This window comes from Nerophis ophidion, linkage group LG19 (genome assembly GCF_033978795.1).
Source record: "Nerophis ophidion isolate RoL-2023_Sa linkage group LG19, RoL_Noph_v1.0, whole genome shotgun sequence".
In the NCBI taxonomy this organism is placed as follows: Eukaryota; Metazoa; Chordata; class Actinopteri; order Syngnathiformes; family Syngnathidae; genus Nerophis; species Nerophis ophidion.
In genome coordinates, this window is record NC_084629.1 from 13,732,949 (window position 1) to 13,752,236 (window position 19,288).

Consider the following 19,288-nt stretch of genomic DNA (forward strand, 5'->3'; position numbering starts at 1 on the left):
TACCCAGATTCTTTACCGAGTTGCCTTGTTTAATTGTTTGGTTGTCAAATGCTAAAGTTGTGTTATTAGATAGAGGTCGGTGTCTAGCAGGACCGATAATCAGCATTTCGTTTTTTTTGGCGTTGAGTTGCAAAAAGTTAGTGGACATCCATTGTTTAATTTTGATAATGGTGTGCCAGGGCATACTTACATTTTATATTTAACGCTTAAATCTCTAGAGCCTACATCAACCTCAGATCCATCCCTCATTTCAAAATGTTGTAAGTTTTTTTTTTTAATGTTATTTTGTTTGTTTGTTTGTATACCGCCATTTTATGTCAAACAAAACTATGTTTTCAATGGCAAACACAAAATATGCAAAATCTTCCACCAAAAATATTTTTCAAAGTGGAATATTTGATGTATAATAATCGGAACCTTGGATATGTCAATAATTCATAATAACATTGATTTTGATTCAATATTATGTTTTGACCTATGACAGTTTGAAAGAAAAAAAAAAGTTCTTTTTTATTTGTCAACATTGTAACATTTTCGAAATTACATTTGACTTTCAAGGTTTTTTATTTAACTTTTGTTATGTTTTTATTTTATTTTAATAGTATTTTTGGAATGTAGCGTGGGCTTTTAAAACTTTAGCCGTGGGCCGCAAATGGCCTTTGGGGCACACTTTTGACACCCCTGCTATAGATAATAAAAAAATAAATCTATTGATAAAAAGCACATCCTGGCGACATATGTGCGTTTATCATAACTCTCTCACTCTCTGTCTCTGCCTCTCCCTCAAGAATGCTGCTGCGTGCGCACACCTTCACAATTTGTTTTGTTTTGATCAACTTCTTAACCCTGAACGTACATTGAAAATACACGCAACCCTAACTCAAAGTGCCGGACATTTGAGGCATTTAAGAAACTCCGCCCGGACAGCCCGGACAGTCCCGCAAAAGAGGACATGTCCGGGGAAAAGAGCACTTATGGTCAGTCTAAGATTGCACAGTACTCTACATATTCCGTACAACTGACCACTAAATGGTAACACCCGAATACATTTTTCAACTTGTTAAAGTCGGGGTCCACGTTAATCAATTCATGGTAGTTCATTTCAGTTCAGTTTCTGTTTATTTCGAACATGCTTACAGTGCAATTACAAACATGTCCGAAAAGGAGTAGGAAGAAGCAGAGCTTATTAAATCCTACCCCTTTTCATATTAAAGTCAAAGTACCATTGATAGTCACACACACACTAGGTGTGGTGAAATTTGTCGTCTGCATTCGACCCATCCCTCTGTTCACCCCCTGGGAGGTGAGGGGAGCAGTGGGCAGCAGCAGCGCCGCGCCCGGGAATAATTTTTTGGTGATTTAACCCTCAATTCCAACCTTTGATGCTGAGTGCCGAGCAGGGAGGTAATGGGTCCCATTTTTATAGTGTTTGGTATGACTCGGCCGGGGTTTGAACTCACAACCTACCGATCATAGCAGTGTTATCCCATTCCTTTGTTTTCAGTTTGTAACTTAACAGTGAATAAATAAACACATGTAAAATGAGTATGTAAACAAATATTAAATACATAAATAATCACTCTCCCAACGGCGTGGTGCGGTTGGGAGAGTGGCCCTGCCAGCAACCTGAGAGGTTCCTGGTTCGATGCCCAACCTTGTCACGTCCGTTGTGTCCTTGAGCAAGACACTTCACCCTTGATCCTGATGGGTCGTGGTTAGGGCCTTGCATGGCAGCTCCCGCCATCTGTGTGTGAGTGTGTGAATGTGGAAATAATTTCAAAGCACGATGAGTATCTCGAAGGTAGAAAAGCGCTATAAAAGTATAACCCATTAATCTCATTTTTTTCATAGGTTCAAGATTAGTGATTACTTTATTAGAGTCATGAAGTATGGTCAACTAGTATGGCAATAAATGGCAATGCAATGGCAATAAAAACTATTCTGAAACTGATTAAAGCAGTGTTTATCAACCACTGTGCCGTGGCAAACTAGTGTGCCGTGAGATACAGTCTGGTGTGCCGTGGGAGATTATCTAATTTCACCTATTTGGGTTAAAAATATTTTTTGCAAACAAGTAAATATAGTCTGCAAATTATGTGTTGCTGTTGAGTGTCGGTGCTGTCTAGAGCTCGGCAGAGTAACCGTGTAATACTCTTCCATATCAGTAGGTAGCAGCCGGCAGCTAATTGCTTTGTAGATGTCAGAAACAGCAGGAGGCAGTGTTAAAAAAAAAAAGTTGAAAAGTACCCATGATTGTCTCACACACACACTAGGTGTGGCAAAATTATTCTCTGCATTTGACCCATCACCCTTGATTACCCCCCTGGGAGGTGAGGAGAGCAGTGAGCAGCAGCGATGGCCGTGCCCGGGAATCATTTTTGGTGATTTAACCCCCGATTCCAACCTTTGATGCTGAATGTGCAGGTCAAAATGTCTCTAATGCTTTAACCAAAAATAAACAAAATTCAATGCTTTTTCTGGGGAAAGGCATTGATTTTTGTTTGGAAGGCTATGCAGAACAAAACTGAAACTGAACTGGCTACAAAGTAAACAAAACAGAATGCTGGACGACAGCAAAGACTTACCGTGGAGCAAAGATGGCGTCCAAATGTTTACATTTTCAGTTAACTCTATCACTTATAATTACATCTAAAATGTGGTTTATTTTACTCTTTCAATGTCCGTCTATTTGTATTTGTGTTTGACTTTCTCTTCTACTATTACCGACTAGCATTTTTTAGTTATACTGAGATTGAAAGATAGCCTGTTTTTGTCAAACCATCTCTTAAATGAGCCAATTTCTTCTGTTATCATTTGTGTTAGCTTCTGTGTGTTCTCTCCTGAACAAAACACAAAATGTTTACTTCGCACACAACGCTCTCCAGTATTGTTGGCCAATATTCACTTCTCAAACTCGTCTTTTTTCCGGATTGTAAGGAAAGTGACGTAAAGGCTAATAAATAACAAATAAATAGCATCAGCTCAAAGTTGGTAGCAGTCATGGCGCCTTGTAGTCACGTGAGTACCTTTTGGCCAATCATTGAGGAGATCACCTTAAAACGAGTTGGCCATTCTCTCTTTATCCATGACTCTATATTTTACAGTAGTACAGCGCCATCATGTGGCCATTTGAAGAGCGGTGCGATCCAAAGCTGTTAACATGGCCGCTCACTGACCTTACGCAACTTCCGGTTAGTGCTACTTTTTTATTAATTAAAAAAAACTAACAATATAAATGTAAAAACTCGATTAGGTTTGTGAATACAGTTAGACGTTAATATAGCATAAACTCATGTAAATAAAACGAGATAATTTTTTATTTTATTGAAGTTCTTTATTAAAATATACAATATATTAATGTGTTTTGTTATTAAATGAAAACGGAATTGTTCCCAATTCTTTGTAATTGAATGTTATTTTATACTATGTCTTTAACAAGAAAACTTTCATATTTTCATTTTAATTGTGTTGTATCCATCAATAAAACTGTATTTCATGTTAGTTCAATAATTTATTGATTGATAATTATATTATTAGATATTATAATATGAACTAGTTTTACAGTAAATATCATTATATAGATAATATTATATATCCATCCATTTACTTCTGCTTGTCTGTCAGTGATCAGATCAATGCATATGTCAGTACAAAAATTAATTAGGACACACTGACTGGTGTGCTCACTGGTAAATTTCACTGTGTATATATATATATATATATATATATATATATATATATATATATATATATATATACACATACAAAAATGTGCACTGTGGTTACAGTGCATATTTTTACATACAGCGACAAAAGTAACAACGTTTATCACTAATTTTCAATTAGTAATAAAAAATAAATGACACATATTGTAAAATAATCAATTGCACTATGTAAAGATATAATACAATTAAACACAATCTTAACACCAAGAGAAAGAAACAAATATATAAAGTATATTTCTAATCTATTGTCATCAAGACTTTACTTATACCTATTACACCTTAAAGTCACTTTAAAAATCCAAAAAGCCTTGTCTATTGTTAAATAACATAAATTACATTGTAAATGGGCAGCACGGTGTTCAGGTGTTAGTGCATGTGCCTCACAATACGAAGATCCTGAGTTGTCCTGGGTTCAATCACGGGCTCGGGATCTTTCTGTGTGGAGTTTGCATGTTCTCCCCGTGACTGCGTGGGTTCCCTCCGGGTACTCCAGCTTCCTCCCACCTCCAAAAAAACGCACCTGGGGATAGGTTGACTGGCAACACTAAATTGGCCCTTGTGTGTGAATGTGAGTGTGAATGTTGTCTGTCAATCTGTGTTGGCCCTGTGATGAGGTGGCGACTTGTCCAGGGTGTACGCTGCCTTCCATCCGAATGCAGCTGAGTTACGCTCCAGCGACCCCCTGCAACCCCGAACGAGACAAGCGGTAGAAAATGGATGGATGGATACATTGTAAGTTAGGCATTTGAATTAACACAGGAGAAACAAGGGCAAAAAAACACCACAATAATTAAAGCTTCTGGCTTCTAAATTTTGCAGTAAAAAAAACAAACTACATTGAGATTGGATTAGGGCAGGGGTCAGCAACCCGCGGCTTGCGAGCCGCATGCGGCTCTTTAGTGCTGTCCTAGTGTCTCCCTGGCGCTTTTTAAAAATAGGATTGAAAATACAAAAAGATGGGGGAAATCATTTTTTTGTTTTTGTATGTTTTTAGTTTGAGGACAAACATGACACAAACCTTCCCGGTTGTTAGAAAGCCCACGGTTTCATGTTTGTGTGAATGCGTCACTGATGAAAGTATTTGGTAAACATAGTTTTGTCCTACTAATGTCGGCGGTTATTGAACTCACCATAGTGCGGACTGTGATGCAACAGTTTGTTTACATGTAAAGTCTTCCACTCCTTCTTTGTTTAATTTTGTCCACCAACCGTTTTATGCTGTGCATGAATGCACATCGATGCGCTTTGTTGATGTTATTGACTTGTTGGAATGCTAATCAGGCATATTTGGTCAGTTCATGACTGCAAGCTAATCAATGCTAACATGCTATTTAGGCTAGCTGTATGTACATATTGCATCATTATGCCTCATTTGTAGGTATATTTGAGCTCATTTAATATCCTTTACTTGTATCCTATTTGCATGTGATTGAGTCGTGCATGTCTCATGACACATTACTTGTATGCAATATTGGCTGCATTTCTCATAGTTGTTTGTGTGCCATGTTGTTCCAGACCACAGCAAACATTACCTAGATTGCCAAAGATTGTAATAAATCTATAAATAAATAGACAGCCTGCCGTTTCCTTTAACTTGGACACTCACATCTATACCATTGGCCATTAAAAGCCAGTCATTTCCAGGAGCTATCCCACCCTCCGAGTAGCCTCTGATTTACTGATGGTTTCTAATGTTGTAAAAGTGTGTAGAATAAATATTACATTTCACAATTTCTGTCAACAAAGATTTGCTTCTGCCTGCGACACACAGTCATTTTAATAGTAGGCTATTATAGCTAATATAGACACTTACATCATGTGTTGCCTTCATTATTACACTTATATAAGACTTTTAAAGTCATTTTGATAGTAGGCTTTTATAGCTAATATAGACACTTACGTCATGTGTTGTCTTCATTATAAGACTTATAAAGTAATTTTGATAGTAGGCTAATACAACTAATATGGACACTTACATCATGGGTTGCCTTCATTATAACATTTATGTAAGACTTTTAAAGGCCTACTGAAATTAGATTTTCTTATTTAAACGGGGATAGCAGGTCCATTCTATGTGTCATACTTGATCATTTCCCGATATTGCCATATTTTTGCTGAAAGGATTTAGTGGAGAACATCGACGATAAATTTCGCAACTTTTGGTCAGTAATAAAAAAGCCTTGCGTTTACCGGAAGTAGTAGACGATGTGCGCGTGAGGTCACGGGTTGGAGGGCTCCTCACATCCTCACATTGTTTACAATCATAGCCAGCAGCAGCTAGAGCTATTCGGACCAAGAAAGCGACAATTACCCCATTAATTTGAGCGAGGATGAAAGATTTGTGGATGACGAAATTTAGAGTGAAGGACTAGAAAAAAAAAAAAAAAAAAGTAAAAAAAAAAAAAAAAGGCGAGTGGCCACGGGTGTGGTGACGCCAGAGTCTCTGACGGAAGTCACGGCAGCTGCAGCAGGACGGAAGCTCCACTGATGTCTCCGGTAAGAGGCGACTTATTACCACAATTTTCTCACCGAAACATGCCGGTTGACATGAAGTCGGGATCCATGTTCGCTTGACCGCTCTGATCCATAGTAAAGCTTCATCTTCATGAATTTTAAACAAGGAAACACCGGCTGTGTTTTTGTGGCTAAAGGCTAAAAGCTTCCCACCTCCATCTTTCTACTTTGACTTCTCTATTATTAATTGAACAAACTGCAATAGATTCAGCAACACAGATGTCCAGGATACTGTGTAATTACGCGATTAAAGCATACTACTTGTAGCTTGAATCGGGCCGGAAAATAATGTCCACTACAACCGGTGACGTCAAACGAACGCGTCATCATACCGCGACGTTTTCAACACGACACTTCCTGGGAAATTTAAAATTGCAATTTAGTAAACTAAAAAGGCCGTATTGACATGTGTTGCAATGTTAATTTTTCATCATTAATATATAAACTATCAGACTGCGTGGTCGGTAGTAGTGGGTTTCAGTAGGCCTTTAAAGTCATTTTGATAAAAGGCTAATACAACTAACATAGACACTTACATCATGTGTTGCCTTCATTATAACACTCATATACGGCTTTTCATATTTTGCGGCTCCAGGCAGATTTTTGGTGTGTTTTTTTGGTACAATATGGCTCTTTCAACGTTTTGGGTCGCCGACCCCTTAGTTAGGGAGTATTACAAACTGGAGACAGCAACAAAAGTCCTATAGAAAAACAATATTAATAATAGAAAAATAAAAGTGGTTATCTTCCCTGTTTGCCACAAGATGGCAGCACATAATCAATAGGCTTATTTAGGATGAGCAATGATGCACTCTCAGAGTCATAATTTACTGTATGTGCAAAAGACACACTTGTGGTGTTAACCACTTGGTAAAGAACTATTTGAATCAAATAACATTACAGTCTTGTAACATCTAAGGAAATGTACTCCATTTGTTTGGCATTATGGCACAAGTTGACTTGCATCCAAACACAGCAAGGCAGGCTGATATCTTATCAACCAGGTATGATAATGCACCGCTGAGTCGTCAAAATCCAAACATTGCAAACGTTTTTTGTAAGCAAACGTGACGCACCGTACGTAATAGGACACTGAGATGCCTCATGCAACGTCTGACGCTTATCTTTTTGCTGTGTTTTTACATTACTAGTCTGGATTTACACATAACAAACCTTTTATTGTAGGAACATTGCAATCCATAAAACGATGAGCTTGGGAAGAAAACTTGACGTTACGCAAATCATATATAATATATATGTTTTTGTTTCTAAGACAACTCATTAAAGTATAAAATATATGCTTTAGTAGCACCATGTGCTAGACCGCCTTTATGTGTATAAAAGGAGGCACCCAAGACAAATCCGGCCCAAAGAGTTAGTTAGTTCTAGCTTCAATGGCATCCAATATTGTCCGATTTCTGTAAACAATTATGTGATCGGTCAATTTTTGAATACATTTTTATTGCTTTTTTTCGCATTATCTCAGGATTCTAAGATATTACTGTCATTTTTAGTAAAACCATTTTTTTTGTGTGTTTGCAAACCTTAGAAAAGCATATGTTTCTAGTACTCACAAAGATACATTATTTCAGGCGTTATTAGCCATTTTGCATGTTTGGTTTAGGAACGCCTGCACAGTGAGGGAACCACTCCCCTAAGTTAAATAATAATCTTCCTTATTTAAATAAAAAAAAAAAAAAGATTTTAAAGATGTAACAATATCACTGAAGGCCTGGAGGAGTATAAGACAAAGCAGGGGTTGACCGGAAGGCATGCTAATCGCTATACTCTCTTCAAACAACACAAAAAATAAAAGTTTTAAGTACCATTAGAGTGGAAAACCAAGTTGCCTCTATAACTGATGTATGACACCAAAATAATTCCAAGATTTGCGAATAAATAGATATGATCAAATTAGTATCAATTTCACGGAGATTCAAAAGCCATTTGAGAGACGTGTGCCGTCGCGCTATGAACCAAAGATTCCAACGCCACCAACAATAATGCTAATTAAATAAACTTTATGAGAGACAACAACGAAGATGTTGGGAACATTATGACCCAGGACCTTAAATTTTTGAGCCCGAACACAAAGAGGATGAGCAATACGTTTTAGAAAGACGACTGCTACCCAGATGCAGCTTTATTGTGACACTATAGCATCAATGTTAGGTGATAAAAATACAAAATAACTGTTAGAATAATTTGATCTAAGTTATGCCAAAAAGTTTGTGTTGAAATGACTTCCCAGCGAGAAGACCAAAAGCTGTTTTTGAACCTACCAAGAAGAAGGCTTGTAAAACTCCACTGTGTAAGGTGGGAAGCAACAAGAAGGTGTTTCTGTTTCTTTCATTTATTGTAATTAACAGAAATATATTGTTTTAACCCAAGAACTACAAAGCAGACAGAAGGCAGGATCAGCCCAAATTCCAGACGACCTATATTTGAATTATTTTACGAACCTATTCTTTGAACTGTTTTATGACCTTTTCAGTGAACTGTTTATGTCCCCGTCCCTTTGGAAGCAGCTGTTGACATGTGGTCAGGGAAAGTCCAGATAAAGGAGGAGGCATACAATCTTTTGCCAGAGCGTGCTGAGACACTGTACAAGGGTACAGCGTCCGGGCGTCTCTCCTCAAATTGAGCCAAACTGAATTGTGTCTCTGTTTAATTCTTTGCTTCTTCTCTTGTTTAATAATAGATGTCATCAGTGTTTGAACGTGACACTATCCATAATAAGCTAAAATACAACAAACACCTACTGTACAATTTCCACTCTCGCTGGCTGATCAATGGACGCCCATATAATCCCGTTTTGTTGAAAATTCAATCACGATCCTCACGAAGGGTTAAAAAAGTGGCTGAAACTAGCATCTTTTTTAGTCTTTTTCGCCACCTTGAGGGTGTAAAAGTGGACCAGCCTGTCGGTCCATGGCCACATTTGTCTACTAGCAGGTGAGAGATGCATGAATTATAATCTAGAATTTACTTTTAGCAAGTTTGAGACAAAGCAGAAGCAACCGTCGGCTTAGTGTGTCAACAATAGCAGCGAAAGCTAGCATTAGCCTACTGCTATCAATGCGCCGCTAAAATAGTCCGTCTGCGTTGGCGCTTATAATAACAATATCACTCATTTTGGTTGTTTTTCAGGTCATGACATGTCAATGGAGTATTGTCAGCATTTTCTGGATATTTTTAAAGGGTATAACATGTGCAATAGAGGAACCGTGATTTGTTGTTACCTATTTATTTACGATGCCACGATTTCAAATGCATAAAAAGGCCAAGCATGTTTGTTCTCATTTTACATAAGGATTGTGAATGATAAACAGCATATCCGTTTAAATTTTTGCTTATTTCCAGTATGAATGATGTGTTAATATGGTCAGAGATCAGTGACTTAGAATCTACGGAAATTGCCAAAGATATTTGGAGCGGAATATTCAAAATGGCCGACGGAATTTGTGGCATTTCGTGATGTTTAAACGGTATTTTCAGCTACTTCGCGCATTGTGAAAGTCATTGGATAATATGGTGTTAGAATAATTATGTATATATCATCACACAACTCTTATGCTTAAGGGCCGTTGCTATAGTTATTATCAATTGTGCTGAAGTTGTACTTTTTCTATCTGTGCAAAGGGACGTCGTCTCGTATCAGTGTTTTCAGACCCTGAATCGGCCTGCTGACTGCCAAGGGAAGATCGAGTGCCGTGACGCAGACAGAGCAGAGACAGGGCAATATCACGAGTGTCAACACATTCCCATTTCATTAATAGTCATATATTGTGTCTAACTGGGGCTGCTGAGATTAACCCTTTCCTTCACCGGCAGCTTCAGTGATGTAACCAGGGACCTCCCAAATAAATAGAGGAAGCACATGGGCTGGACTTTAGAGCGTAGTTTGGATCTGTAACTAGAGTTCAGCCCAAACGTCTCTCCTCATTGAGCCAAATTTAACTCTGTCTCTGCATGATTCCTTGCTTCTTGTCTGTTTAATAGATGTCATCAGTGTTTGAACCTGACATATGGTTTAATGATATAATGTGCCACAATTAAGGATATAAAGTCAAATTGTTTTCCCACTCCACCGGTACTATATTAGTGTACATTGAAGCGTGTTACAGCAGAAAGAAAGCAGCTATTAACAGCAAATTAGCAAGTAGATGAATAAGAATCTAGAGAGTGGCTAGTGTAACATGTATAACGGTAGGGCACATATCGGTAGTGTCGATACCAAGGGTAGTATCAGTATATGATTAATACTAGGGTGATTAGATCGCTAGTTTTATTTTCATGCAACATTTTATTGTCGTTTTTTGTTATTGTTTGCACATTCCAAGAATACATCTCTGGACACAGGAGGACTTTGAGGGGAAAAAACTAAAGGATTTAAACAAGTAGTAAATGGTAGTTTTTGCTTTTTTTTAGTTGCTGTGTGCTACTGACCTTTTTTTTTCTTAGCTCAAAGTATTGTTTGTGATAACATATTATGTTGATATTGTTACAGTGTCCTCCTGTTGTTTTTTCCCTCGTAATTATAATTGTGATTCTAATTTGAAAAGCAAAATCATCTTGAATTTTATAAAGTAAAAAGTATTGGTATGGTCATCTCACATGACACTTATGACTTTGTTTACTATTTTCCTATGTTTTGTATGATTTTTTTTTTGTCCTGGTGCTCATAGTCCTTGTTGTGCTGCACATTCACTTTCTGTTCTGTTTCCTGCCAGCCCACCTGTTTCCTGTTAGTTAATTTGGTCCATTTAGTTTCATCTGTTGTTCCTTGCTGGTGCTGGATCTTTGTGCTTTGTACTTCAACAAGTGTTTGTCTTTGTGCATTTACATGCGCCACTAGTTCTACCATATTAAGCTGACTTCTTGCCTGCACATCGCCTTTCTGGCTCTGCTTCCTGGGCTCCAGACTAGCAGCAGCCAAAGAAGGAGCTTCCGTAACCTCAAACTTGTTTGGAAATAAATCTATGATGAATAATTTATAACAGCCTACTTTCAGTGAAAAATATCAATTATTAAATAAAGTATTTTTTATTAATTAGTCGACTAATCAAAAATGCATTAAAAGATTCATCAATAGTGGCAGCTGTAGTCTAAACTCAGGTAATTTGATGGTTATTTTTTCAGATCACATAGTCATTTGTATTGAAAAATGTAGAGTTAATGCGTGTGGTTACATTGGCCGATCTCACTCATAGGTGATTGGTACCGGAATCGGTTGCAAAAAACTTTGAACATGACTCGTATAAAAAGTAACCACAATTTACGGTACAATACCGGCAGCTGTTTTTGCCAGGAAATCCCCATAGAAAATACCAATCGCAATGTATTCGACATTATTATGAATTATATTTTATATAGCGCTTTTCTCTAATGACTCAAAGCGTCTGACATCGTGAATGTCACACTTGGACTATGACTTGGACTATGGGATAGTTTGTTTCTCTGATGCAAAGGGAAATTTGCACGAGCCAGATGTGAATTTAAGTACATTTTATTTAATAATCTAGAAAACTAAAAAAGGCAAACAAAGGTCGCGCACAAAGGTGGAGAACAAACTTGACTAATGACAAAACAAAAGACTAGTACAAAGGCTAAAAACTATAAACATGAACAAAAACACTTGTACTGTGGCATGAATAGCAAAATTTACGTGGCGTGGAAAAAAACAAACAGCATGGAATGGCATGAAGGAGTTTAGGTATACGTGGGTAAAGTGCCAGGCCGACTACCTGGTAACTGTTGCTTAAATAATAACTGTGATCATTGCAAACAGGTGTGAGGGCTGGGGACAGGGGCATGACATGAGGGCCAGGTGAACCTTAAATGAGTTGGCATGGAAACGAAAACAAACCAGGAAGTGCAAAAGAGGAACTAAGTGTCCAAAAAACAAAACCGAACGTGACCAAAACAAAACATGATCCCTAGGCGTGACAGTGAAACCCAATAACGAAGTTACATTTTTAAACCAGTGTGGGTGGCGCTGGGAGCAGATGGGTAAAGTGTCTTGCTCAAAGACACAACGGCAGTGACTAGGATGGCAGAAGCGGGGATAGAACCTGGAACCCTCAAGTTTGCTGGCACGGCCACTCTACCAACCGAGCTATGCCGCCCCAACATTACGGTATGTTGATGTTGAATCCGTTAATTTAACAGTTGATTACTGTTTTTGCTTACGGCAAATTAATAGAAAAAAACCTGATACATTATTAACCGGTTTACAAATAACCCTACAGAATTTACTGTAAAATACTGGCAGTTGTGGTTGCCAGGAATTCACCGTAAAACTAGTTAGGGCCTATTTTAGTGCTACCACACAGCCATTCCCCAGGTCCGTGTCTTTGGAAGAAGCCGAAAGAGAACATGCTCACTCAACACACAAAGACACCCAGCTCGGGAATCGAACTCAGGACCTTTTTACAGTGAGGCACGAACACTAACCACTGCGTCGACCTGTTATCAATAGGGGTATCTGCAAAATGCCTGTGTTTCCGAGACATGTGATATGAACTTGAACGTATTTGTACAACCTTTCACTGGACAACTCACAACAAGGCCTTCCCCAACATGTTCCTTCAAGTAAGCTATTAAAAATGCTCCGTATCTGTTAAATAGCTGTTTTCAACCAGTTCCAACACACTTAAACACACAGTGCATTTTCCAATAAAGCACAATGATATAACCCCTCAATGTCTGAAACCACTTGCCACAAAAACACAAGAAAACATGTTGTTGACGAAAAGTTAACTAGGCTAATGCTTTAACACAAACCCCTAAAATAATCAAAATATGCTGTTAATTTAAATATATAATCTGCAAAATATTTTATTCACACAGAATAATACCGTCAATTTTAGAGTATTTGCAAATGCATTGTGCAGTTTTTATTTATTTTCACAGTAAAGTCATGTGGTTTCTATGAATTATATCCAAAGTAATTAAGGTTATCTACTGCTCCTTGGTTTGCAGGAATCCACTGCAATGACTACTGTAATAAACTATTTTTGATTTTACGGTGTAGGCGAGGAGTCTATTCAGAATTGGGTTTTTTAAAATAATATTTAGAACCAAAATTATATAAAAAACCTTTGGAAAACAGCTGTTGCCGGTTACAAAAGCTCCTCTAGGCTATTATGACTACGCGCTGCAAGTTAGCAGGAAAATGGCCTAAAAAATGTCTTCTTATGAATCGATTCATAAAAAAAAAAGATAAAAATCAATACTTGAAAGTTCTAAATCGAGTCAGACTCAGATGACATTCTCAAAAGCTGCGATTATAATGTGAGTTGATTGTTTTCCAGCACTCCTGGTTGTTATTATTATTTAAATAAAAATAATAATTCTATTCTAACCTTTTTATTCGTTGAGTTTATTCAATTTAGTTGTTTGGTATCACATGGTTTTAGTCGGTCAACAAAAATAAATTGGATTAGGATTAAAAAAATAATCTCAAGAAAATTGATTGATTAAAATGGACTCACTTTAAAACTTTTCTGTCACAGACTAAAATACATTGTTAAAGTTATTCGCTGTTGAAAGTTGAGCAATTTTATTTTTTTTTTTGTATTCTTTAATAGGCTTCACGGTGGCAGAGGGGTTAGTGCGTCTGCCTCACAATACGAAGCTCCTGCAGTCCTGGGTTCAAATCCAGGCTCGGGATCTTTCTGTGTGGAGTTTGCATGTTCTCCCCGTGAATGCGTGGGTTCCCTCCGGGTACTCCGGCTTCCTCCCACTTCCAAAGACATGCACCTGGGGATAGGTTGATTGGCAACACTAAATTGGCCCTAGTGTGTGAATGTGAGTGTGAATGTTGTCTGTCTATCTGTGTTGGCCCTGCGATGAGGTGGCGACTTGTCCAGGGTGTACCCCGCCTTCCGCCCGATTGTAGCTCAGATAGGCGCCAGCGCCCCCCGCGACCCCAAAAGGGAATAAGCGGTAGAAAATGGGTGGATGGATGGTATTCTTTAATTTTACTAAGGACATCATGTCATGCAGAGGTGTATTTATAACTTTATAGACAGATGGTGCTACTTATAGTCGTGATGGAGAGTAACTGTGCCGATCAAACCTCATTTGATACATGTGGCACTAAATGTCACCACTAGAGGGCGACAACCCCACACATTAGGTTTAATTGTGATAAGTGAGTGAGTGCAATGTTTGGTGTGTGGATGTTGTGTAATTTCTTTAGGTGTAAACATTTGCAGTTTATTCTGTGAATATATCAACCCCAGACCCTCTATTTTATTCATGTAAAATACACAATGGACGTTATATTTTTGTTCATTTTTTTATGTTTACATTTTCAGTCTTACAAACCTAAATGAAGGTAGAAGTGTAAATAAATACATCAAAGAAAGGAAAATAACTCAAAAGAAGGGGCAGTATAGCTCGGTTGGTAGAGCGGCCGTACCAGCAACTTGAGGGTTCCAGGTTCGATCCCCGATTCCCCCATCCTAGTCACTGTCGTTGTTTCCTTGGGCAAGGCACTTTACCCACCTGCTCACAGTGCCACCCACACTGGTTTAAATGTAACTTAGATAATGGGTTTCACTATGTAAAAGCGCTTTGAGTCACTAGAGAAAAGGCGCTATATAAATATAATTAACTTCAACATCATCCCGCAACGAAACTTCTAGAGCTTCTGTTTCTTTATGATTTTTACTGTTGCTATTTAAAGGGGAACATCATCACCAGACCTATGTAAGCGTCAATATGTACCTTGATGTTACAGAAAAAGGACCATATATTTTTTAACCGATTTCCGAACTCTAAAAGGGTGAATTTGGCGATTGAAACGCCTTTCAATTGTTCGCTGTCGGAGCAATGACCTTTCACCCGTGACGTCAAAACAGGAAGTAATCCGCCATTTTCTCAAACACATTACACACACAAGTCAAATCAGCTCTGTTATTTTCCCTTTTTTCGACTGTTTTCCCGTACCTTGGAGACATCATACCTCGTCGGTGTGTTGTCGGAGGGTGTAACAACACGAACAGAGACGGATTCAAGTTGACTTACGTGGAGTGTGCTAATCAGACATATCAATGGTCACGGCATGCTAATCGATGCTAACATGCTATTTAGGCTAGCTGTATGTACATATTGCATCATTATGCCTCATTTGTAGCATATTTGCATCCAGCTTTTCCCTCCACCCACATTTAATGCCAAACAAACACATACCAATCGACGGATTCAAGTTGCACCAGTGGTCAAAAGATGCGAAAGTCCCTCGTTTGCTTGTCACACTTTACCGACGATAGCGATGCTACGACAGAGATAGCAGAGAGATGTGTGGATACCCTGCGACACTCAAAGCAGATGCATTTCCAACGATAAAGTCAACGAAACCACAAAGGTGAGTTTTGTTGATGTTATTGACTTATGTGCTAATCAGACATATTTGGTCACGGCATGACTGCAAGTTAATAGATGCTAACATGCTATTTAGGATAGCTGTATGTACATATTGCATCATTATGTCTCATTTGTAGCTATATTTGCATCCAGCCTTCCCCTCCACCCACATTTAATGCCAAACAAACACATACCAATCGACGGATTCAAGTTGCACCAGTGGTCAAAAGATGCAATCATTGGTTAGAAGGCGATCGCCGAATTCGTCCTCCTTGCCGCTGTCTGTCTTGATATAGCTCAATAGCTTCAGTTTCTTCTTCAATTTCGTTTTCGCTATCTGCCTCCACGCTCCAACCATCCGTTTCAAAACATGTGTAATCTGTTGAATCGCTTAAACCGCTGAAATCCGAGTCTGAATCCGAGCTAATGTCGCTATATCTTTCTGTTGTATCCGCCATGTTTGTTTGTATTGGCGTCACGCAGTGACGTCACAGGAAAATGGACGGGTGGATATAGCGATGGTGAAAATCAGGCACTTTGAAGCTTTTTTTTCATGATATTGCGTGATGGGTAAAACTTGGAAAAAAAAATTAGAAAAATCAAATAAGCTACTGGGAACTGATTTTTATTGGTTTGAACCCTTCTGAAATTGTGATAATGTTCCCCTTAAACAATTGCTTGCCATAGTTTTTACAGCATACAAATGCCACCAAAAAAAAGCAGAGTGCATGCAGTAAACATATTGTATGTGTTTTAATGATGATGTGAGGTAAATTAATGGACATGCTATAGTATGTATGTACAAAAAAATGAAAACAAAATTCCGTAATTTTGTGAAAATGTGTCCCTCAAAACATTGCACTGTAGATCTACATAATGGTGGATCATAAAATAACCTTTAAGGGCTAGTCGTCCCCCCCCCCCTGCTACATACATACACAAATACAGTACATCTGCATTACCTCATTGTGCACACTTTCATCTTTGCACTGCTGTCGTCTGTGCTTCAGAAAGAAAACCCCTGAGCACCGAAGCATGCAGTCAGTTGTCTTCTGTCAGTGACGCCGGCCGTCGGCTTCACTTCTAACGAGCGCATGTGTTCACGGGGTCAACACGGCTGACATCATTGCTCACAGATAAAGTGGCGGTTTTAATGCCACATCCTGCCTCATCCATCACTTTTACAACACCAGGAAGCTGGGGCTGCGCCCGACAAGGAATGCTTACCTTTGACCTCAATAGAAAGAGGCCAGGAGAGGGAACGATGCGAGACATTTTAAAACTTCTTCATTGAAGTAAAATATACATGGGGGGATTTAACATTTCACAAGCGGGCATTTTAATAAAGTTATCCGTCGAAAGGAACACATAAAATTTGAAAAAAAAAAAAATAAATAAATAAATATATATATATATATATATATATATACATATATATATGTATATATATATATATATATATATATACGTGTGTGTGTGTGTATATATATGTGTATGTATATATATATAATTTTTATGATATATTTAAATATTTTCATATTTATTGAGCAATATATAATGAATAAATACGTTTTTATGATTATAAAATAATTTTTCAATAATTGTTTAAAACTAATAATACTATTATTTTATTGTAACTCTAATATTAATAGTATTAATAACTGTAATTGATCAATAATAAACAATAATAACTTTAATAATAGTATTAACAACTTTAGTTATTTCATAATCACAGCTCTAGTTTTAATAGTATTAATAACTGTAAGTTAATATCAATAACTGTATTTTTAATATTTTAATTTCATATAAATAATAATAATTGTACAAGTTAAAATGATAATAATACTAATAAATTGGTGTTGTTTCTTGGGATGAGAAGCTCAGAACAACTCATGATCCAATTCAATTCCAATTTTTGAGGGGAGGATTCTACTAAGAATTGATTTATATATATATATATATATATATATACATAATTGTTATTATATGTTTTCATATTTATCGAGCAATATTTGATTAATAAATACGTGTTTATTATTATTATGATTCTTAAATGCTTTTTTAAATAATTGTTTAAAACTAATAATGATATTAATATTTTAATAGTAACCCTAATATTAATAGTATGAATAACTGTAGTTTAACAATAATAAACAGTGATAACTTTAATAATAGTGTTAACAATTGTAATTATTTCATTAAAAACAACTGTAGCTTTCATAGTATGAAAAACTGTAAGTTAATATCAATAACTATTATTATTTTAATTTCCTATAAATAATAACAATAATTATACAAGTAAAAATGATAATAATAATAATAAATTGGTGTTTTTCATAGGGATGAGAAGCTCAGAACAACTCATGATCCAATTCGATTCCGATTTTTGAGACAAAGATTCTATTAAGAATTGATTTTTTTAAATAATATTTAGAACAAAAATGATATTAAAACCTTTCTCAAAACAGATGTTGCCGGTCACAAAAGCTCCTCTTGGCTGCTTATGAATACGCGCCACAAGTTAGCAGGGAGATGGCCTAAAAAAAAGTCTTCCTATAAATCGATTATTGTAAATTAAGATAAAAACCAATACTTGAAAATGATAAAACGAGTCAGACTCAGATGACATTCTTAAAAATTGATAAAGGAGGGAGAAAGAAGAGCGGACTATATTACCCTTTTACATTGTTATGGTAAAAATAGGTTAGGCTTTAGCTGTGTGCCGTGTTTTGTGGTGTGTGTGTACTTGTATAAGTATGATTGTGTACGGGGCAGCACAGTGGTACAGCGGTTAGTGCATGTACCTCACAATACTAAGTTGTCCTGCGTTCAATCCCGGGCTCGGGATCTTTCTGTGTGGAGTTTGCATGTTCTCCCCGTGACTGCGTGGGTTCCCTCCAGGTACTCCGGCTTCCTCCCACTTCCAAAGACATGCACCTGGGGATAGGTTGATTGGCAACACTAAATTGGCCCTAGTGTGTGAATGTGAGTGTGAATGTTGTCTGTCTATCTGTGTTGGCCCTGCGATGAGATGGCGACTTGTCCAGGGTGTACACCCACCTTCCGCCCGAAGCAGCTGCGATAGGCTCCAGCGACCCCCCGCGACTCCGAACGGGACAAGCGGTAGGAAATGGATGGATGGATGATTGTGTACACTTGTACGTATGAATATATGTTTATAACCTATATTCATTGATTTAATTAAGTTAATTAAAATTATGAAAGGAAGTAATACAAATAGTAATACGTGTGATGAATCATAATTTATTAAAATAAAAAAGTGCAAATTATCTGGTTTTATAAAGTAATCTCATTAATACACTATAAATCTCATTAATTCATTTTCATTTTACAATCTGTCGAGGGTCAATAAAAAACAAGCAGCGGGCTGCAATTTGGACACCTCGGTTATTAATGTTATGGTTACTTTATGTTACATTGTCTCTTAGGGAATATCTTTTTGGACAGTGGAAGGTTTTGGGGGCGTAAATGAGACCCTATAGTATTTTTTGCTTCTTTATTTAGGGCATTTTGCACCTTTGACTTCATTTTGCGGAACAAGAAAAATGTTGTAAAACTAACTAGTACAAAAAAAAAAAACTTATTTTGTGGACCCTGTTACATTTTGTTATATTTTTGCATTGTTAAATTCCACCCATCCATCCATTTCCTAC